Below are 23,413 nucleotides of genomic sequence, written 5' to 3' on the forward strand. Positions count from 1 at the left end.
TCCCGCTCCATACAATGTCGGGTGCCGGCTGTTCTTACAGCGGACACCCGGCGGCAGTAGTTCCGACGAGCCGCGCCGCTCGGCTGAACTGTTAACACTTTAAATACCGCTCTGACAGCGGTATTTAGAGTGTTAACAGTTCTGACGAGCGGCGCAGCTCGTCAGAACTGCTGCCGCCGGGTGCCCGCTGTAAGAAACAGCCTGCACCCGACGTTCAGGGGGCCCGTACAGTGTCCCACGATGAGATCGCGGGACGCTGTGTAGTTGCTAGGCAGCCGGGGACCTACTGAAAGGCTCCAGGGCTGCCTATGCAGAGTGCCCATCAAGCGCACGGCTTGATAGGCGCTCTGCATAGACAGCCCTAGGGCCTTTCAGAAGGCCCCCGGCTGCCTAGCAGCTGCGATCTGACCGGACAGGCTTCTATCAGGCTTGATAGAAGCCTCTCCGCTCCCTGCACAGTATGATGTAATGCCATGGCATTACATCATACTTTGCAGGACAGATAGTTCGTATCTAGCGAAATTCGTAACTCGAATGTTCGCAAGTAGGGGACTATCTGTATGTACATCGTGGGGTCCTGTTTTTTTTTTAAACATACACTATTGTAAATGCAAACTTGCTGTAGCTAAACAGGTGCCTGGCTGTCAGACAGCTTTGTTCCATATTTTCCGGCTCATATAAAACTCAATGAGCAATACGTAGTGAACAAAGGAATCGGCAGTGCAGTTGCCTCTATTGGACCCAGTAAGTACATGACTGACAAGCGCCCCCCGCATCTAAGCAGACCCAAAGCAGCTGTACTAGATACAGAGGGCAGACTTTCACCTGTAACTGGGGTTCCCATAGATGCCCCAATTATAGTGGAAAACTCCTAAATAGAAATGCCTTTTATGATGTATTGGGGAACATGTTAGGAAAAGATATATAAAAAAATTACCAATAAAAAAAAACCACACACCACACCAGTCTTGTAATGTAAGACTATACAAGTTATAAATCAAAATGACCAAAACATAATAATTAACCCATTCTCATACTTTATTTTTAACATTTGCAAATTTATACTAACAAAGAACTACACAAAAAAAACATTTTCCTATAACTTTTCATACATCAACCTCTAGTACATAAAACCCCCTTTTTTTTAATTTACTAAAAAAAAAACAGACCTACGCATCACAAAAAATAGGCAAAATTTACTTTGCATCACCCAATATGGTAAATCTCTAAAAAGCGTCAGGTCACATAGACCCAAAACATTTTGATTGTTCAGAGGTTAATCCAGATCCAATGGGTCCAATGTTTTCCTATGGGTGCCTGTACACGCTACACTTCTCTGTAGTAAAATACAAATGGAGTTAATGAAGTCTCATTCCTCAGTCTCCTTATTGTTGAGTCCAACTCATGGGAAATAGACCATAAAATAAAACAGTCCGTAATACTGATCATTATCAGATGACAGTTTTGTTTGCTGCGTTAAAGGAGAGAGTAAAAGGGGCGACTGAAGAGCAACTTCAAATCACAGCGTCATAGAAGAATTTCGGAGTATAAGTTTATGGCCATGTTTGATACCCTCAAGAATAGAATGAGCTTCAGCTCGGGATTCTTGCATAAGTGGGGAATATAAAAGGTCTGAAGGATGTCAAGACTGGTGTCCTCTTCCCAATCATTGTTTGTTTTTTATTTTTCTCATAAAAATTCAGAAATTGATTGCAGACTGTTGCCATCCAGTAAGTGGTGCTGCAGAGGTAGTATTTCCATCTTTTTCTATGTGCAGTCTATTACCATCTTCTACGTGAATTAGAGATAAAAGACATCATAAAACTGTTGCATTCCTCAGCTCAGTAGACAGATTGAGTATTTATCTCTGCTCAGATTGTCTTGGGTTTGCCCAATCTGAGCATTATAATTGTTTGGCACAGGTCCTTTGAGAAGTCCTGCCTGCACCGTCCTGTTATGCTATGGCTCCTGTAAGGGGCAAGTTATACATCAGAAGGCATCCCAAGAGCCTGATCACACATCATGGAATAAATCCACACTAAAATCCACCTGCGGATCTTCATAGCAAGATTAATTATAATGTATGAATAACTGCTGTGAAGATCTGTAGCATTTCCACAACAAATAGAGCATGCTGCGGATGTGAAAGTTTGCAGCTTGACTATCTTCACTGCTGATTTTTTATCCACTATAAAAGTGGAAGGGATTTCCTAAATCCCCATTCTCTACACTGTATTATATGTTGGCGCAGAATTTCAGCTTGCATTCTACAGCCGAAATTCCGCAGGAACTATTTCTTTTCTGCAGGACAAATATGTATCCATTTTTGCCAAATAGAAATTAAAACTAATAAAATGCAAAAATGGAGGCAAACACAGATAACAGAAGGTCATGCTGGGTTTTTGAAACACAGCTATGATAAATACAGCTACATCAGTAGATATATAGATTTACATTAGCTACATATTCTGGTCCACAATACAGTTCAAATACGCTCCTTTGAAAGCGGTCTTAGGCAGCAGATCCTACAATGAGGTTCCACAATTGTAACATTTACTACAATCTGAGCATTAAAATGATTTCTCCCCTGCGTGAGTTCTCTGATGTTTAACAAGATTTGATTTTCTGCTAAAATGCATCCCACATTCAGGACATGAAAATGGCTTCTCCCCTGTGTGAGTTCTCAGATGCGCAACAAGATTCGCTTTATGGCTAAAACACTTCCCACATTGTGAACATGAAAATGGCTTTTCACCTGTGTGACATTTTAAATGTTTCACAAGATTTGATTTCTGACTAAAACATTTCCCACATTCAGGACATGAAAATGGCTTCTCGCCTGTGTGAGTTCTCTGATGTATAACAAAATCCGATTTCATGCTAAAACATTTACCACATTCTGAACATGCAAATGGCTTTTCACCTGTGTGAACTCTCAGATGGTTAATCATACGTGCTTTCTGACTATAATGATTCCCACATACAGGACATGAAAAAGGCTTCTCTCCTGTGTGAGTTCTCAGATGTACTATAACCTCTGCTTTCTGTCTAAAACACTTCCCACATTCAGGACATGAAAATGGCTTTTCTCCTGTGTGAATTCGTAGATGTTTAACAAGAATCAATTTGTGGCCAAAACACTTTCCACATTCTGAACATGAATACGGCTTCTCTCCTGTGTGAATTCTTAGATGACTAACAAGACTAAATTTCTGGGCAAAACATTTCCCACATTCAGGACATGAAAATGGCTTCTCTCCTGTGTGAATTTTTAAATGAGCCACAAGATTTCCTTTGTGACGAAAATGTTTCCCACATTGTGAACATGAGAATTGCCTTTCATCTCGGTCAGTTCTCCGGTGCCAAGAAAGATTTGATGCATTTTTAAAATTTGTCCCACATGAAGATATTTCTCCCTGTCTACTACGAGTTCTTTCTTTGCCGATCAGTGAAGGTTTCCTGTCACTAGCGCCATCAGCGGATAGATCTTTGCTGTTAAGGACTAAGAGTACATTAGAGGTTATTGAATTAGGTTGTGTGGTATTATCTTCTACTTCATATGGAGATACGCGATGTTCCTGGGGGCCTCTACTCCAGTCTTCACCTGGAGAAAAACAAATAATGATTCTTGCCCTATTTGTTTTTAACTTAACCAATCAAGCTTTATTGAAACAATAGCAAGGAAACCTACTAAAATGGAAATAAAAGAAAAACAGGATAACATATGATAAGTAAATCACTAGTAAATATATGAAAGAGATAGAGGACAAACAAAAACATCGTAGTATTTGTAAGCACTTTGTCTGTAAAGATCGCAGAACATAATCTCTAGTAGGTAGAGATAGCTAAAATGTAACTTTTAAAATATCATCTATAGAGATGAGCAAGCATACTCGCTAAGGGCAATTGCTCGATCGAGCATTGCCCTGAGCGAGTACCTGCCCTCTCGGGAGCAAAGATTCGGCTGCAGGCGGTGGGCGGGGAGGAGCGGAGGGGAAATCTCTCTCTCCCCTCCGCTCCCCCCTGCTCACTGCTGCAACTCGCCTGTCACCCGCGCCGGCAGCCGAACCTTTGCTCCCGAGCGGGCAGGTACTCGCTAAGGACAATGCTCGATCAAGAAATTGTCCTTAGCAAGTATGCTTGCTCATCTCTAATCATCTATTATTTCCACATTGCAAAAGTGGTCAACGACATGTAAGCAAAATGTAAAGCTGGGTATATATTCATTGACGTCCAAAATACACTCATTGTCAAAAACAAAATCTCTCCCCTAGAAGGAGTTGTCAGAATTAAATGAAACTTTCTTTGTGTCATTGTAACATTGATATAAGTAAGTGATTACAACATCAGAGCAGAAGGATAATTTATTTCAGAAAACTGACCCTTTGAGGGAAGGCTCTGGTACCCTGTTATATCGCCTTTAGCTTGGATACAAAATGTGATACAGGTGAGTATGGAGGCTCTAGTACCCTGTTGTATCGCCTCTAGCTTGGATACAAGATGTGATACTTGTGGGCATGGAGGCTCTAGTACCCTGTTGTACCACCTCTAGCTTGGATACAAGATGTGATACTTGTGGGCATGGAGGCTCTAGTACCCTGTTGTACCACCTCTAGCTTGGATACTAGATGTGATACAGGTGACCATGGAGGCTCTGGTACCCTGCTGTACTGCCTCTAGCTTGGATACTAGATGTGATACAGGTGAGCATGGAGGCTCTAGTACCCTGCTGTACTGCCTCTAGCTTGGATACTAGATGTGATACAGGTGAGCATGGAGGCTCTAGTACCCTGCTGTACCGTCTCTAGCTTGAATACAAGATGTGTTACTTGTGGGCATGGAGGCACACAGGTTCTGTATGGTATCCTGCCGTATATCACTCCACATTTGCTGTAACGAGGACTCTAGATCATGAAAACTTATAGGCTGTCAATGTTGACATCCTAGATGGTCCCATACATGTTCTATTGGTGATAAGACACACCATGAAAGTGTGACAATGTTGTGGAGGCATTCCTGTAACAACCGTGTGTGTGTGGCCAAGCATTATCCTGCTGGAAAATGCCTCTTGAAAGCCGCTATGAGAGGAACACACATGGCTGCAGGATGTCCTGAATAGGTCACTGAGCTGTCATTGTCCCTCTTGCTACTACTAGGGGCGATCAGCTGTCATATGCGATGGCCCCCAGACCATCACACCAGCAGTGGGGGCAGTGCGCAGCTCTGCAGCAAAGGCAGGATTGAGGTGCCCACTCCTAGGTCTTCAGACATGAACATGGCTGTCGTTCGTACCCAAACTAAATCTGGATTTCTTGCTGAAGACAACCCATTTCCACACCGTAGCAATCCCGTTTTGTTGTTCATGATGCCACTACTAATGGGGATGATGGTGGGTGGGTGTCAAAGGCAATACACATGATGGGCATTGTTAGAGCAAATATCCTTTAGCCAAGCACCTGGAAATAGTTATGACAAATGCAAGGGCCTGTAATGATGGATTCACCTGTCTCTAGAGGGCAAACAATAAAACAATTGGGGCTGCTCAAGCTTGTTAGGGGATCAGATGATCCTCTCTACTGTTGGTCTGTCGGGGGCGTCTTGAGCCTGGTTGCTTGGGTGCATGCCTTCACACAACCACTGGTCCCAACGTCTCCCAACAGCCTCGTTATTTTATGGCACCTGGGCCATTCTAAGTCAATAAAAACAACCAGCTTCTCTCATTCTAATAATGCACATCCTCTCAAACTCTGTTAACTGTCCAAAATCTCTTTCATATGTCGTAAAGGCATCTGATGGTCAACAAAGTTCTACACAAATGGAAAAAAACAAAAACACACAAACAGCCTCTGCGAGCCTTTATATAGGTCGAGGGTGGGACCACTTTTAGGGCCTCAAATAACAAGACCGTTCATCTAATCAGGTCACAACTCTAATACTTTGCATATCTGCCTGAGATGTAACTGCATGCTGAGTTTTGCAACGAATGACTCCTTCTAGGAGTGTGATTTTTTTTTTTTCTGACAAAGATGTGAATAGTTCTATGTCTTTTTTTATATATCACAAATTTTGTGCTGATATGCAACCCTTTCCTTCTTCTCTAAGACTCCCTCAGGGTAATGAGATTTAAAAAAGTATTCCCATTGAGATATTAATGCCATATCCATAAGATATGCCATGGAAGCTGAGCGACTTTGGAGAGCTATATTAGAAACAGAATGGTCTACGGATTGACATTGCACCTGCAACCAGATTGCGATTGACGCAATTTATGGAGAAATAGGAACAAGCGTCAATAACAGACTCCTTGCACTTCATGCAGATTTTGGTGAAAGAGAAGATCACCTCTGAGGGTATTATGGTTCTATGTGTCTGTAAAAACATTCTTAAAAGACCTAAATTGGTTAATGTATTCTTTATCTACTCCTGTTTGTTACCATCCTGATCCATTAATCATTGTATTTACTATTATTTTTATCAATGAAATGTAGTGACGCCACTGGTTGATGGATAGTAATAATGGGACACACGTTTTGCACTCCAACTGACTATGAATGTGGACCACACGTTGCGCTCCACGGCACCACGTGACATCCATAACCTCGTCAATGGACATACCCCTCCCCAGATGATGTCACATGCTAATCAGCTTGGCGTCCATCGTGACAATAATATGCCTCAGACAACATACAAGACACAAAATATCTACAACACAACAAATAGAACAAAGGTCAAAGGAGACCCCATAGATAGTAGAATATAAGTTAACTACTAATATCTAATAAGCCGCATAAAATTTCCGTATGAGATGGAAATTTTTAGGAAATAATCCACTTATGTAAACGAAAGACCTACAGTAATAACATCGGTCCCCCTATCCAATTGGGAAGGTGATTAGGACCTCTCTTACTTATAATTGTGAGGGATGCTAGTAGCTAGTTTGATACTCATTCAGAATGCTTCTCACTTAAGATTGTGAGCGAAAACACTAGCTAATGTAGTTCTAGTTCTTTTACGTCGAAGGACCTATAATGATAATGTCGGTCCCCCTGTCCGATTAAGAAGGTAATTAGAACCTCTCCCACTTATAATTGTGAGAGATTTTAGTAGCTGGTTAGATTCTGATTCAGAACGTATCTCACTTAAGATTGTGAGCGAGAATACTAGCTGATTTAATTCTAGTTTATTCACTTATGATCGTGAGTGGAAATAACAACTGATTAGGTTCTAATACATAGTAACTGACTAAGTTCTGGTTCCGTAATAACTGATTGGATTCTGGTTCGACTCGCGTTTCAGTCAACTAAGTGACTCATCAGGAACCCTGAATGATTGGAGACAAATTGCCGTTAAAATAGCAATTTGGATATAGATGAGAATGACTATATCCGTCTTGTAGTAACTAGAGCGGATAAGAAGATGCTAACAAGGAGAATCTCATCTTGATTATGGATCACACATTTGATGAAGATTTCTCATAGAAAGCCGTCCTAAAGAAATGGATCACTAGATGATAAAAAGGTCCTAAATGACGATTAATGTACTAAAAAGCACTTAAATCGTCACAGGACGAGGATCCATCTAATTCCATACAGAGGCTACCTTCTGGGCTGGAGATGCTGGCACGTCCGTAGTTCCTTGGTAGTTCTAGGACTAGTTGGGTTATACCCATTATCATTACTTTGACTAGGTCCTAAGTGTGTTGCGTATCGACTCAGTTTTACTGGGAACTTATGAGGCTAATATAATATTGTTCCACTATCTGTTGGGTATTGGCTCAGACTACATGGGAACTTTGGAGGTTAAGCTAATACAGCTCTAGGAGCCCTCGGGGGTTATTCCTCAAGGTTTCATATTAGCCTCTGTAGCTAGACTCGAATAACGCGGACTCGAGCATTTGGGTGCTTGCTCATCTCTAATCTTAATGCTTGAAAAAGGCGTTTTAATACGCCGAAACGCGTTGCAGTTATTTACATAAAGTATGGTTTATTAACCTACATCCAATTTGGATTACTTTAACGATCCTCCCAACCCGTGGATTGCAGAGTGCATTTTTCTCTTATTGAATTCTTTTTCTTTATTCTGCTTATTTTAGGAGGTGAATTAACATAAAATAGTAATTGTGTTTCCTTTTTAAGATGTTCTTGATACCAAACAGTGTAGCACTGAGGGTTTTGCTGCTTCAATAACTCCCATGTAATGGAAATAGCATAGTGGCTGTGCTACGCTGTTTCAATAATGCCCATTCACTTCAATGGTAGTTATGGTAACACCCAACTAGGTGGATGGGAAGCCAGCCGTGGGTGTATCATCTAACCGGGTAATGTGACAGCCCCTTTAGCTCTGTGATCATATCTATCCGACATTTCTGGCATATCCTGTGAGTATAATATTACATATTAAATAGGGTTTTCAGGCACTAAACTATTGATGACCCATCCTCCGGATCGGTCATTAATAGTTAATTAGTATAGTGGCTGTGCCTGGTATTGCTGCTTCATCCCATTCACTTGAATGGGATGGCGCTGCTCTCAGACCATGTGATGAATGAATGTGATGTCACTGGTCTCTTCAATCAGGTGAGGAGAAAAGATCCCCAGCAATCAACAATCTTGAGAATAGATCATCTATAGATTGAAAGAATGTAAGAATGAGTAAAGAAATATAAATTAAAGGGCTTCATGAATACCACAATCACACTCCGCTCACCAACTGCTTCTCTTCCTGTTTGAAAGTCTGCAGTCTGGATTCTAATAAAACTGCCTTCCCAATAAATTCACAGCCTACAGACAGTGCAAGTGTCGCCTGAAGACATGGTGTGTACCCCATGGGGTCCATATAATACAGGTTGAGGCACTAAATGGGTAATAGTAATAATCAGGTGGAAGATGATATTCTGAGCTTCCCATTAATAGAATACATTCAAACAAGATTTATGAAAGGCTCTTACCGTTCACCGACACTGATATGGGTTTATTGAGTCCACTCATTGTTACTTCAGAACTTTCCTGCAAAAATCCCACAAAGAGAAGTGAGAAGAAAGACCCCTAATTTATCTTATGTCCATCAGTACTGTGCACTATTGGCACCCCCTAAGATGCCCTATAGCCTTGTGAAGTGTAGTAACTGGACTAGCATTGATTTCACAAGTGGACAGTAGAAGTCTAAAGGAATATCGAGTGCCAACTGGATAGCTACCCATAGCTCTAGGATATTTCTAGGTGCAGGATCTCTGTTGCGAATGGATCTCTCCACCACATCCCATAAATGCTTGATTGGGCTCATGTCAGCTGATTGTGCAGGCTAAAGCATTCGTAGGAACTCTCCAGAATGTTCTGCAAACCAATTTTGGAAAACTTGGGTCTGAAGTCATAGTGCACTATCAGTCTGGAATATCGTATCATTGTGGGGGTCCATGTAGACCATGATGGGCTGCAAATGGTCACTAAGCAGTGAAACATAGCAGGCACTGGTGAATTAGCCAGATCAGTGGACCCAACACACACCATGAAAACACAGCCCCACACAAGCATAGAACCACTACTAGCCTGCACAGTGCCTTGCTGACAACTGGGGTCTATACCACACATGGACCCTACCATGAGCCTAAAACAATTGGTACTATGACACATTGGACAATGCCAAATATTGCCAGTCTTTTAGGGTCCAACTAGCAAACTCAAGAACCCAGATGAGCTACTGTCTCCAGTGTTGTCTTCTGCTACCATATCCCATGTAAGCTAAAAAACCACTGCATTGACCAATGGGATTTATGTGGGGGGCTTCGTACATTGAATGTGATTTCTGCAAGATTCACTTGACTCTTTGCATGGACAATTCTACACAGATGCCTCCGGCTATTCAATGCGATGGCTGTGATTGGTTCGTCGAGTGCTGCAGTGATTGCTTCTTAAGTGCCTCACCTCAGCCAATCATAGCCAGCGCTTCCTGGGGGCAGGATTTATGAACCCCTGACCAGGAAGCGCTGATTGAAAACTTCAAGAAAGTGTGTCGGGGAACTGCAAGGAGAAGTGCAGCAGAGCGGACACCGGCTGTTATGTGATGTATTGGTTTTTTTTATTTTATTTATAATGCAGTCAGGACTTATTTTCGGGGTGGGGGATTATATTTCAAGCTTCCCGAAAATCCTGGCAAAAAACGCTACAAAGTCACACAGCGATATTGCTGTCACTGTGTGAAAGACGCTCTAAGACACTAGAAACCATTTGCAGCCGCTATCGCTAACAACTCACAATAAACAGATGACAGAGAGCACACAGTATACTACACTGCTGCTGGAGAAGATTAGTAGAAAGCTCCATTACATCAGTCTGTAGAGGATTTACAGAAATCTCAGCTTTATCTACCTGATGATCCAGTGGGACATGTTCCTCTTCCTCTGGACAATCCTGGGAATATAGGGCACTGGGACATCTCTCTGGGGGATTTCTCTGACCATCTATATGAAATAACCAGAGACTGAATAAATTGTATATCAGATGACGATGAGACTCGCCGACCCTCCAAACTGTCCTCTACATTCAATCAAGGTCTCCTCTTACCCGGTGATGTGAGGGGCTGCTGATCCTCCATCATGACGTCCTTGTACAGATCCTTGTGTCCTTCTAAATACTCCCACTCCTTCATGGAGAAATAGACAGTGACGTCCTGACACCTTATAGGAACCTGACACACACAATATATCGTCATCCTCCAGACTCTTACCTTGGTGGTATTATATAATGTCCCCCATTCCCAGCAGCGCTCACCTCTCCGGTCAGCAGCTCCGTGATCCTGTGGGTAAGTTCTAGAATCTTCTGCTCATGTATCAGTGAATGAGGTGAAGGCTCGGTGATGGGGCTGTGGGTCCGGCTCCATCCTCCTGACACATAAGGAGCCACACACTCACCAGACCACTTCTTCACTACTGTGCAATCCTGTGGATGGTGAGACACTGATCACTACATGGAGGCTAAGAATCCTTTACCTTTCCCGTTATTCCCCTGTTTATTACTATAGATAAGAGTGACATCATGTGAAGCTCTCACCTCTCCAGTTATCCAGTAGATGATCTCCATGGTGAGGTCTAATATCCGGGCAGCCATGTGGTCTCTGTCCTTCTCCGTCCTTGGTGGGTCATTGATGGAAAGGACCATCGTCTTTATCTGTGAGAGTCCTGTACCTAAGGAACCTGAGGGCGACAAGGACATCTTCCATGAAGTGTCTCACTACAAGGGGATTATGGAGGATTAGTGAAAGCATAAAATGGAGGTGATTTAGCTATGAAGGAGTCCTATATAATCTTCTTATCAATAATCTGGTATATATTAGTCAGCCGCCTCTGTTATATAGTGAGTATAGGGCTATACAATATATACATCATCAAAGGTCCTAAAGTCACTAGGTTATAACATCTTCAGATAAGTTAGTGCTCCACCTCCAACATAAAGATGAGACAAGAAAGTAGACCAGTCCCCTTGGTTCCCCTTGTTGTCCGCCTCCGCATTACTTTCCATAGAGTAGATGAATGTGGCCGAAGGCTCGTGAAGAACACACATCTCTATTAGGGGGCATTTACAAGGGCGATTTTCCTGAATGATTTCTGTACCTACCTGCACATGTAATCATAAAAGCATTACATGAAGCCCAACCTGTCTCCTCCCAGACGTGTGACTAATCCTGTCCTAAAATTGGTTTTAATCCTTTAACTGCTGGGGCACAATTCAAGAGTTCCTTCATACAGCAGCCAGACAATCCAGATGGAGCTTAACTTTTAATTTTTAATCCCAAATCACAGCAATATCACAGGAGACGCCACAACACAGAACAATGACCAAGTATCCGTCCCCTTAAGACATGGTAGAAGATCCTCTTCTCCAATTATAATATCAGGAACATTGCCTCAACGCATCTCCCTGATCAGATGTCCATCAGCTTTCCTCATGGGTCCAGGATCTGGCCTCAGTATCTGATCCTGGCACCTTCCAAATAGCTCACTCTCTTCAGCTTCATTCAACTATTAACCCCAACCACATGAGCTCCATCTTTTCACAACCCCCTTTATGCTGAACAGGGATGGTATGTGTAATTAATGGCCCTAAACATGTGATGAAGACAGATCCACTAGGTCCTGTGCCCCCATCCCTTTCCCATGCTATAAATTATTTTGGCTTTGGTCAGTCTGCCCAGGCTATTCATTTAGCAAATCTACATGATGCCTCATGTGGTGCAGAGTGTTTAGGCAGCAGAAATGCAGTCCTAAGTTCTAGCTCACGACCTGAAGGTTGCAGATTCAATACCCATGTGTTTCAGGTAGCTGGCTCAAGGTCAACTCAGCCTTCCTTCATTTATATAAATAAGCCTACATGCTTTTCCTTGCACCACACTTTGACCCCTTTGCTGTAATTTTGGTGTATGAGGTTGGAGTCATTAGATGACACACATGCTCACCGATGCCGTAAAATCATCAAATGTGAGTTTAATACATTCAGGGACCTGTCAGGCAGGCTGAAAGTTACAATGTTAAGTCTATGGGTGGCGCTGCTGTGCTTCAAGCATGCGCTGGAATGAGGGAAGCATTGCTAAGCAACACCGCATACTCTGCTAAGCTGGACCATACACTGCCCAACCATGAGCAATAGAGAGACAGAGACAGTGAGAGAAAGATCAATAGAGACAGAGAGCAAAAGACAGAAACACAGAGAGAAAGCGATAGAGAGACAGACAGAAAGAGAGAATGATAGGGAGACAGATACTGAAAGAGAGAAACAGATAGGGACAGAGAAACACAGAGAGCATAGAGAGAGCGATAGACAGAACCAGAGCAATAGACAGAGAGAGAAAGCGTGATAGAGACAGAAAGAGAGAGTGAGAGACAGAGAGGGACAGACAGAGAGAGAAAAGAGAGAGAGAGAGAGGGACAGACAGAGAGAAAAGAGAGAGAGGGACAGACAGAGAGAGAGGGACAGACAGAGAGAGAAAAGAGAGAGAGGGACAGACAGAGAAAAGAGAGAGAGGGACAGACAGAGAGAGAAGAGAGAGAGAGGGACAGACAGAGAGAGAAGAGAGAGAGAGGGACAGACAGAGAGGAAAAAGAGAGAGAGGGACAGACAGAGAGAGAAGAGAGAGAGAGGGACAGACAGAGAGAAAAGAGAGAGAGAGGGACAGAGAGGGAAAAGAGAGAGGGACAGAGACAGAGAGAAAAGAGACAGAGAGAAAAGAGACAGAGAGAAAAGAGACAGAGAGAAAAGAGACAGAGAGAAAAGAGACAGAGAGAAAAGAGACAGAGAGAAAAGAGACAAACAGAAAAAGACAGGCAGAGAGAGAGAAAGACAGACTGACAGAGAGAGACCTATAGGCTTTTTTATATCTTATATCTGCTCCAAATACAAAGTGACCTTCTAAATAACCACCTAACCAAGCAGACTTAGAAGTTCACAACCACCACCTTTGAAACATTTTATGTTCGTGTAGCGAACATCGGGTCAATCTAATAGTATGAATCTGCTCGCACATATAAGGATGTATGATATAAATATATGCAAATAAATAATAAACAATAATAGAGATATATGATATAAACATTCAGTAATATAAAAAAATGTTCTTATTTTTCCCTTTCCTTTCTCCTAAAGCCCAATGTCCACAGGGGGTATTATTTTGCAGAATCCACATGGGGCAACCGGGCGGAAGATCCACAATTCAAGCCACTCATAGGGAAGCATATGCGTCCGCAACTGAATTAAAGCATGAGGATTTGTTTTGCGGATCTTTGGGTCCGGAAAACAAATCACAGCATGATCCATTTCAGTGCGGTCCCCACACAGACAGCCTCCATTGAAGTCAATGGAAGCCGTCCGATCCGCGGCACATCCGCAGTTGAAACAGGTGCCGCAGATTCTGCGGGAAAGCAGGAATTAAAAAAAAAAAAGACTGTTTAACTGAACCTTCCTGTTTAGTCAGATCTTTCTTTAGATTTGGTTTATTCTCATTAATAATGAGCTTCTATCCAAACCCCTGACTTTTTTCACCGAGATAAACAAAATGCCCTCAGAATATCCTTTATCTACAAACTGGTTGGTCGAATTTTCAGCTTCCATTTCAACAACCTCTTCAAACAGCGAATACTGGATCAGTATTCCCCCAATAGCCATGTAGGCAGATGATAACTAATAAACAAAACTAAACCATTTATTGCCTTGGGCTTATGGGAAGTATTACATTCCACCTTACCCGCACCACACTTCATTTCCAAATCCAGATTCTGAACCTTATTCACTCCAGTATTGGCTGTGAACTGTAAATTATAATTGTTTACATTAATCTCATACAGAAATATATTCAATTCCACCGGGATACCAGACCAAACAAAAATGAAATCGTCAATAAAACACTTCTATAAGACCAGGTCTACATCTAGTTTGGGACATATGGATTTATGTTCCCAAAGCCCCATGACAAATTTGCATAACTTGGGGTGAAACTCGTACCCATGGCGGTCCCGGAATGCTGGTAACAGTGGAACCAGAACAAAAATAATTATGGGTTAATATAAAATGATTCATATTTATAATATAAGTTCCTTGTTCCTGCTCAGTTCCACTAGTTTTATTCTCTAAATGAAGTTTAATTCCCTCTAATCCTTAGTTATGTTTTATCGATGTATACAATGTTACTAATATCCTGTTACTCCTCCAGGGAGACCTCTAGTTTCGAGGATTGGTTTATTGACGTCCGATTGATCTCCATATCTTGATAAGTTTCTCCAGCTATTTGTAAAAAGGATTTCTTCATAATTAGGAGATAGTACAGCAATAATTAGGATAGTGGAAAATCTAGTATGGTGTAAACAACGGATATTGTTAACATTGGACGTTAGTTCATTGCTAAAACAAGCCTAGGATTTAGAGGGAATTCAATATCATTTAGAGAATACAAAGAGAGGAATTGAGTAGGAACAAGTAACATTTATTTTACGTATGATTGATTTTATATTAACCCATAACTATTTTTGTTTTGGTGCAAATTTTTATTGTATAAGGCCGCCTGCAGACGGGCGGAAATTCTGCAGCGGGATTTCGCGCGGAAGTTCCGCCCTTAGGAAGCTGACATAGGATTGCGTTAGCAAATGCAATTCTAGGCAGACGGCCGCGGTTTGTCTACGTGAAATCTTGCGCGTCAAACAAACAGCGGCATGCTTTATTTCTCTACGTCACTCCCCGACCGCCGCCTCCGGTCTGCGCATAAGCCGGCACATCAAATAGCCGGAGCCGCGGGTGAATACGCCCTGCTCTCTGCAGGCGTTCGGGTCGGGTCCCGCGGCGAGAATCCTCGCAGCCGGATCCAACCCGCCTGTTTGCAGGCGGCCTAAGTGCATGGAACTAAAGTTCTAAGTCTAGAGTATATGATTGACTATTTGATATTTATAATTTATGTTGTAAATATGACCTGCTCTGTGTAGTGCCCGGTGTCTCTCGCATCCTTCAGATTCCTCCTTTTCAGTTCCTTACAGTTAATATTAGTTATATCAGCTAGTTCTAATAATAATCTTTATTTGTATAGTGCCAACTTATTCCGTAGCGCTTAAACTATATGTTAAACTATAACACTGCCCCTAGTGTTCTAGAATAATTGCATCCAGAGTTTACCCCTCCCCCACAATGAAATCACATTTGGAGGGTCCCGTTCCCACCCATCCACAGCACCATCAATGACAGGTACTAAGCTGCTCACCTCTTTTCGCACTGCAAGCAATTACTTCTGATTACACACAGGAGAGATCGACTCGGATCACATTACATTCTGGCGGTAACCGGAATGGGCTAGCAGAAGTCCTGTGGGCGCAGCACTCATTCTCCAGGTCCAGTGTGTGTTAGGCCTCCTTCACATGGGCGACACCGCATCGCTGCGAGAAAATCGCAGCGATATCACATCGCAGCGATTTTCTCGCAGCAATAACGCAATTTTGTAGCGCTACAAAATCACGCAACTTGTAGCATTTGCTACTGTCAAAGTTGCATCGCATGCAAACTGTGTTTTTGTGAGATGCGATGCAACAGGGAGGAAGGCTCCATAGAGAAACATGGGCTACAAAACCTCACGTGTCGCGGGCATATCGCCGGACCTGCGAGGTTTGTGTGTCGTTTTGTAGCATGCTACAAAACATCTCGTGTGAAGGAACACGTAGGAAAGCATGGGCTTCACATACATGCGATTTGTAGCAATGCTACAAAATCGCGCGACTTTGTCGCCCGTGTGAAGGAGGCCTAAGTGTGTATGGCTTTCCATCTAGCGGATATCCCTATCTTCATGTATTATGGCCCAGCTGTGTGTCACGGTGGCAAGGCTGGTTGCAAATGGTGACAAGACTAAAAAAATCTTGTTGCCATTTTCAAAATCTTGGTCACATTGCCAGCCACTTTTGTAGTGTCTTGTGCCCTGACGAGGACTATCAGAGTATATAAACGCCCCCTAAAAATGAACCGTAACCTTGAACTGCAGACACCGGTGAAGTAACTAACATCTACTGTCACATTCTACTATGTGTGACTGTTCCCAGCAAGAGAAACCAAATAATCTTGTAGATATGATACCTTTTAATGGCTAACAAATACATGATGTTACAGTAAACTTTCAGATCTTCTATGGACCCTTCGTCAGGCTTAATGAAACGGATTTGGATAGGGTATGTATATATATATATAATATATATATATAACACAGAAATGCAAAGACGACACTCCTCTTGACCTAAATAGAAATGTTTTACACACAAAAATTTTGAAAATGATTTACACTTAAAACAAACAATACCAGACAAGCTGAGCAGAGGAGCAAACACTCAATCAGTCCACAGAGCCAAGGAATGTGACAGTTCCATAATGTGTGCTATCCCTCCCTCAGACCTGCACATAAAGGAGATGGAATAACACCTCTGCAGCGCCACCCACTGGACGGCAGCACTCCCCCAAATCAATGCATGAATGTTTACGAATTGCGTTATCTGATGTTGCGCTCGATATAGGAATGTATGCGAGGACCAAGTTGGACTTTATTGAATTATACATGTAAATTACTGAATTAAAAACAAATAGGTTTTAAGGCGGTAACACTGTGCATCGGCGGGCTGAGGACAGTATAGCTGTAGGTCTGTGCTATCACATACATGGAAGCTGTGTGCGCAATTCCTCACACACTACTGTGCGGACACCAATCACCTCCTCGCCGATATCATCACCTTTATAGGGTTATTCCCATCACACAGAGTGATGGACTATCACTAGGATACGTCATCTCTGTGTGGTAGGTGGGGGTCTGACTATCGGGACACTCGATCCTGAGAATGAAGGGGCTGCAGCTGGTTAGCACTGTGTGATTGGAATATAACCACAGAGAATGGTGACTCTTCCAGGGGGTCGGTGAGCAGAACACACCTTCACATCCCCCCCCACTGTGTCAGCAGGAGGAGTAACACTCTTTATGGTTGATGCTGCCCCCTGCTGGCTGGACTCCTATATAACAATTACAGATATGTCAACTAACCTGGTTTACAGGGAGTCACCCGATATTTTTTGGCCTCCCTCGCCCAGTGATATACAGTGATATACAGTACTTCCTGTGATATACAGTACTATGTAAATGTTTTAGGCAGGTGTCGAAGAAATGCTGCAAAGTAAGAATTTTTTTTCAAAACTAGGTGGTGTCATTGACCGATTGTCCGATTGTCCTCCTACTGAATACATTTGGAGTCAACAACCCCAAACATCCATCCAATGTCATTAAGAACTACCTTCAGTGTAAAGAAGCAGGAGTCCTGTAAATTATAATATGGCCCCACAGAGCCCTGATCTCATCATCCAGTCTGTCTGGGATTACATGAAGAGACAGAAGGATGTGAGCAAGCCGACATCCACAGACGTTCTGAGCTTAGTTCTTCAAGAAGTTTCAAAAATCCTCCCTTCAAGTACTGTGTGCGAGTGGATCTAGAAGAACTGATGCTTTCTTGAAGGCAAAGATGGTCCCGCCAAATAGTGATTTGATTTTTGGTTCAATCACAGTCATTCGAGCGCTGGCTGTGATTGGCTAAGCATCAGCCAATCACAGCCAGCGCTTACAGAAGGCGGGGATTTTTCAATTCCCGGCCAGAAGAGAAGAAGATGATCAGTGCCGGGACCCGGGGACAAGATGCAGCTGGGCTGACAGCGCCTCTAAGGTGATGTAGGTGTATTTTTTTCTGCGGTTAAGGCTTAAAAGTATTGGTTTGACATTAGCACTTGCTACTGTCAAAGTTGCATTGCACCACATTTTCGTGTGATTTGATGCAATGGAGAAGAAGGCTCCATAGGGAAACATGGGCTACAAAACCTCACAAGTTGCTTGCAAATCGCCGGACCCGCAAGGTTTTTGTGTCAAGTTGTCACATGCTACAAAACATCGCATGTGTGAAGGAACCCATAGGAAAGCATGGGCTTCTCATACATGCGATTTGTAGCATTGTAGCAATGCGACAAAATCGCACGTGTGAACGAGGCCTTACCCGACAGGTGGTTAGTACAACGGAGCGCTACAGGTATATTCTTGTGTTCCAAATTTAAAAGGGTTACGTTTGAGCTGCTCGCAGAATGATTGACTTGTCACACAGAACTTGTGTAATCTGACAATTTCTCTATTTATTCCGAAAAAAAGCAGAAAATACTGTATATACTCGAGTATAAGTCTAGTTTTTCACCACATTTTTTTATGCTGAAAAAGCCCCCCTCGGCTTATACTCGAGTGAGGTAAAAAAAAAATACAACAAAAAACCCGCAATACTCACCTCCGAGCCTGCGTCTGTGTCCCCGGTGCGATGGTCTCCCCGGCGGTGCGGTAAAAAGATTGAGAATTCTCCCCGCTGTCATCTCCCTGCTCAGCTTTGAATTCCCCTGCCATCAGCGCTGTGTAGGCAAGCGCTGTGATTGGATTGAGCGCCAGCCAATCACAGCCGATGCTCGATCATTCAGAGCCATTCAGTGGATGACATCACTGAATGGCTGTGATTGGTTTATTGAGCGATGGCTGTGATTGGCTGGCACTTGATCCAATCCCAGTGCTTACTTACACAGCGCTGATGGCGGGAGAATTTAAAGCCGAGCAGAGAGATGACAGCGGGGAGAAGTCTCAAGCAGCTTGCCGCACCACCTGGGAGACCATCGCGCCAGAGACAGACGCCGGCTGGGAGGTGAGTATTGCATGTTTTCTTTACCTAGTATATACTTGAGTATAGCTAGGCTGATACTCGAGTATATACGGTAAACGGTTTTTAGATAAAGACATTGAGAACGAGGCGATCAGCACATCTTACTTAGAAATATGTATAGCTTATTACACTTCATTTATTACCATTGGTTATTAAAACTCAGCATAAGCAGTGATGTCAATCTATAGGCAGGACTTTCTCCCAGGTCACACCCGGCCTGCAGGTTAGCTGGTTGGGCTTGAATTAACTACTTCTAGGGTCGCTATAAATATTACAGACGCTGCTCCAACCCTTGTGTAGTGGCCGGCGCCTGCAATTACAAAGCACTGGATATTTTTCACACTTTTCTATTCTAGTCCCTGAATTTCCCCTCTGTTATTTGGTGTTATTCCGGACGCTCTCCGCCTTGGTGGATGTATCGCTATACAGAAGGATCCGGAGTATCAGTTGCTCTCTGGGATGGTCTGAGATGTTTGCGGCCAGCCTAAAATTCAATTTACATTTGTCCGCTGCCGCCAGCTGAGTCCCACATCCCATTTCACCACTTATTACTCTACATTTTCCAAAGCGTTGTCCCCAACTTCTGTGCTTGTAATTACAGGTGCCGGCCACTACACAGGGGTTGGAGCAGCGGCTTCCACTTTGACCCTGGTGTATTTCAGCACTGGCAGCTGGCGCTGCCCGGAAAGCCCCGTTGAGGCCGAATGCACACAGAATTTGCCCATTGCTGCAGCCATCAACCCTGTGTACCTGTCCATATCTTCAGTCTTCTGTAGGCATGCGTAGTACATATTTCCCAGTGCTATGTGACGGCACAGGTCCTGCGGCCTTTCCAGAATTCTCATTCCGGTTAGGCTGCGGTTCAGGCGGCTTTAATTGACTTTAACGGAAGCTGTCCATGCGGAAAATGCTCCCAAATAGAGCCTGCTGTAGTTTTTCCTCTGTGATTGGAAATCGCTACAGATTTCCGTTTGTGTGCGTGGAAAAATTACTTTTGCATTGCATCCTATGGACAGACATTGCAGTGGAACCCGTGGACAGACGCCCAATGCCAGAGGCGTACCTAAAAGCTCAGGGGCCCGGGTGCAAAAGTTCAGCTCAGGCCCCTCCCCCCCCCCCGGGCCTCCACCCCACACTCCCCCGTACCCATACCCATATCGTGCTGCATACATGATCTGTCCCTTGGCGTAATCTTTCCAAACATGACGCATTTCCTGCACTACATGAACATTTGTTTGTAGCCCCGCAGGCCACACTCACACACACACCGCTTTTTACCACTATTAGCGCGGTGTCCCGAGCGCCGTACTATCAGCTGGGTTACTCTAAACTGTGCTCGAACAAACTGTTCCTAACACCGTGATGGATGAATAGATAGATATGAGATAGATAGATAGATAGACACATGCATAGAGAGATAGAAAGATATAGCAGAAAGATAGAGAGAGAGAGAGAGAGAGAAGACGGATGGATAGATAGAGAGAGAGAGAGAGAAGACGGATGGATAGATAGAGAGAGAGAGAGAGAGAGAAGACGGATGGATAGATAGAGAGAGAGAGAGAGAAGACGGAAGGATAGATAGAGAGAGAGAGAGAGAGAGAAGACGGAAGGATAGATAGAGAGAGAGAGAGAGAGAGAAGACGGAAGGATAGATAGAGAGAGAGAGAGAGAGAGAGAGAAGACGGATGGATAGATAGAGAGAGAGAGAGAGAGAGAGAGAAGACGGATGGATAGATAGAGAGAGAGAGAGAGAGAGAAGACGGATGGATAGATAGAGAGAGAGAGAGAGAGAGAAGACGGATGGATAGATAGAGAGAGAGAGAGAGAGAGAAGACGGATGGATAGATAGAGAGAGAGAGAGAGAGAGAGAAGACGGATGGATAGATAGAGAGAGAGAGAGAGAGAGAAGACGGATGGATAGATAGAGAGAGAGAGAGAGAGAGAAGACGGATGGATAGATAGAGAGAGAGAGAGAGAGAGAAGACGGATGGATAGATAGAGAGAGAGAGAGAGAGAGAAGACGGATGGATAGATAGAGAGAGAGAGAGAGAGAAGACGGATGGATAGATAGAGAGAGAGAGAGAGAGAGAAGACGGATGGATAGATAGAGAGAGAGAGAGAGAAGACGGATGGATAGATAGAGAGAGAGAGAGAAGACGGATGGATAGATAGAGAGAGAGAGAGAGAAGACGGATGGATAGATAGAGAGAGAGAGAGAGAGAGAGAGAAGACGGATGGATAGATAGAGAGAGAGAGAGAGAGAAGACGGATGGATAGATAGAGAGAGAGAGAGAGAGAAGACGGATGGATAGATAGAGAGAGAGAGAGAGAGAAGACGGATGGATAGATAGAGAGAGAGAGAGAGAAGACGGATGGATAGATAGAGAGAGAGAGAGAAGACGGATGGATAGATAGAGAGAGAGAGAGAAGACGGATGGATAGATAGAGAGAGAGAGAGAAGACGGATGGATAGATAGAGAGAGAGAGAGAGAAGACGGATGGATAGATAGAGAGAGAGAGAGAAGACGGATGGATAGGTAGAGAGAGAGAGAGAAGACGGATGGATAGATAGAGAGAGAGAGAGAAGACGGATGGATAGAGAGAGAGAGAGAGAGAAGACGGATGGATAGATAGAGAGAGAGAGAAGACGGATGGATAGATAGAGAGAGAGAGAGAAGACGGATGGATAGATAGAGAGAGAGAGAGAGAGAAGACGGATGGATAGAGAGAGAGAGAGAAGACGGATGGATAGAGAGAGAGAGAGAGAAGACGGATGGATAGATAGAGAGAGAGAGAGAGAGAGAAGACGATGGATAGACAGAGAGAGAGAGAGAAGACGGATGGATAGATAGAGAGAGAGAGAGAAGACGGATGGATAGATAGAGAGAGAGAGAAGACGGATGGATAGATAGAGAGAGAGAGAAGACGGATGGATAGATAGAGAGAGAGAGAGAAGACGGATGGATAGAGAGAGAGAGAGAAGACGGATGGATAGATAGAGAGAGAGAGAAGACGGATGGATAGATAGAGAGAGAGAGAGAAGACGGATGGATAGATAGAGAGAGAGAGAGAGAGAAGACGGATGGATAGAGAGAGAGAGAGAGAGAGAGAAGACGGATGGATAGAGAGAGAGAGAGAGAAGACGGATGGATAGATAGAGAGAGAGAGAGAGAGAAGACGATGGATAGACAGAGAGAGAGAGAGAAGACGGATGGATAGATAGAGAGAGAGAGAGAAGACGGATGGATAGATAGAGAGAGAGAGAGAAGACGGATGGATAGATAGAGAGAGAGAGAGAGAGAAGACGGATGGATAGAGAGAGAGAGAGAGAGAAGACGGATGGATAGATAGAGAGAGAGAGAAGACGGATGGATAGATAGAGAGAGAGAGAAGACGGATGGATAGATAGAGAGAGAGAGAGAAGACGGATGGATAGATAGAGAGAGAGAGAGAGAAGACGGATGGATAGAGAGAGAGAGAGAGAAGACGGATGGATAGAGAGAGAGAGAGAGAAGACGGATGGATAGATAGACAGAGAGAGAGAGAGAGAAGACGGATGGATAGATAGAGAGAGAGAGAGAAGACGGATGGATAGATAGAGAGAGAGAGAGAGAGAAGACGGATGGATAGATAGAGAGAGAGAGAGAGAGAAGACGGATGGATAGATAGAGAGAGAGAGAGAGAGAAGACGGATGGATAGATAGAGAGAGAGAGAGAGAGAAGACGGATGGATAGATAGAGAGAGAGAGAGAGAAGACGGATGGATAGATAGAGAGAGAGAGAGAGAAGACGGATGGATAGATAGAGAGAGAGAGAGAAGACGGATGGATAGATAGAGAGAGAGAGAGAAGACGGATGGATAGATAGAGAGAGAGAGAGAAGACGGATGGATAGATAGAGAGAGAGAAGACGGATGGATAGATAGAGAGAGAGAAGACGGATGGATAGAGAGAGAGAGAGAGAGAGAGAAGACGGATGGATAGAGAGAGAGAGAGAGAAGACGGATGGATAGATAGAGAGAGAGAGAGAAGACGATGGATAGACAGAGAGAGAGAGAGAGAAGACGGATGGATAGATAGAGAGAGAGAGAGAGAAGACGGATGGATAGATAGAGAGAGAGAGAGAGAGAAGACGGATGGATAGATAGAGAGAGAGAGAGAGAGAAGACGGATGGATAGATAG

The 23,413-nt window shown here is 43.5% G+C and overlaps 2 pseudogenes; both read right to left on the reverse strand.

Annotated features, from left to right (window-relative positions):
• Positions 1 to 23,413, reverse strand: part of LOC136620109 (oocyte zinc finger protein XlCOF7.1-like) — a 99,518-nt pseudogene that overhangs the window by 66,501 nt on the left and 9,604 nt on the right.
• LOC136619655 (gastrula zinc finger protein XlCGF57.1-like) lies at positions 1,031 to 5,364 on the reverse strand (annotated as a pseudogene).

The sequence above is a fragment of the Eleutherodactylus coqui genome, chromosome 3 (genome assembly GCF_035609145.1).
Source record: "Eleutherodactylus coqui strain aEleCoq1 chromosome 3, aEleCoq1.hap1, whole genome shotgun sequence".
Lineage (NCBI taxonomy): Eukaryota > Metazoa > Chordata > Amphibia > Anura > Eleutherodactylidae > Eleutherodactylus > Eleutherodactylus coqui.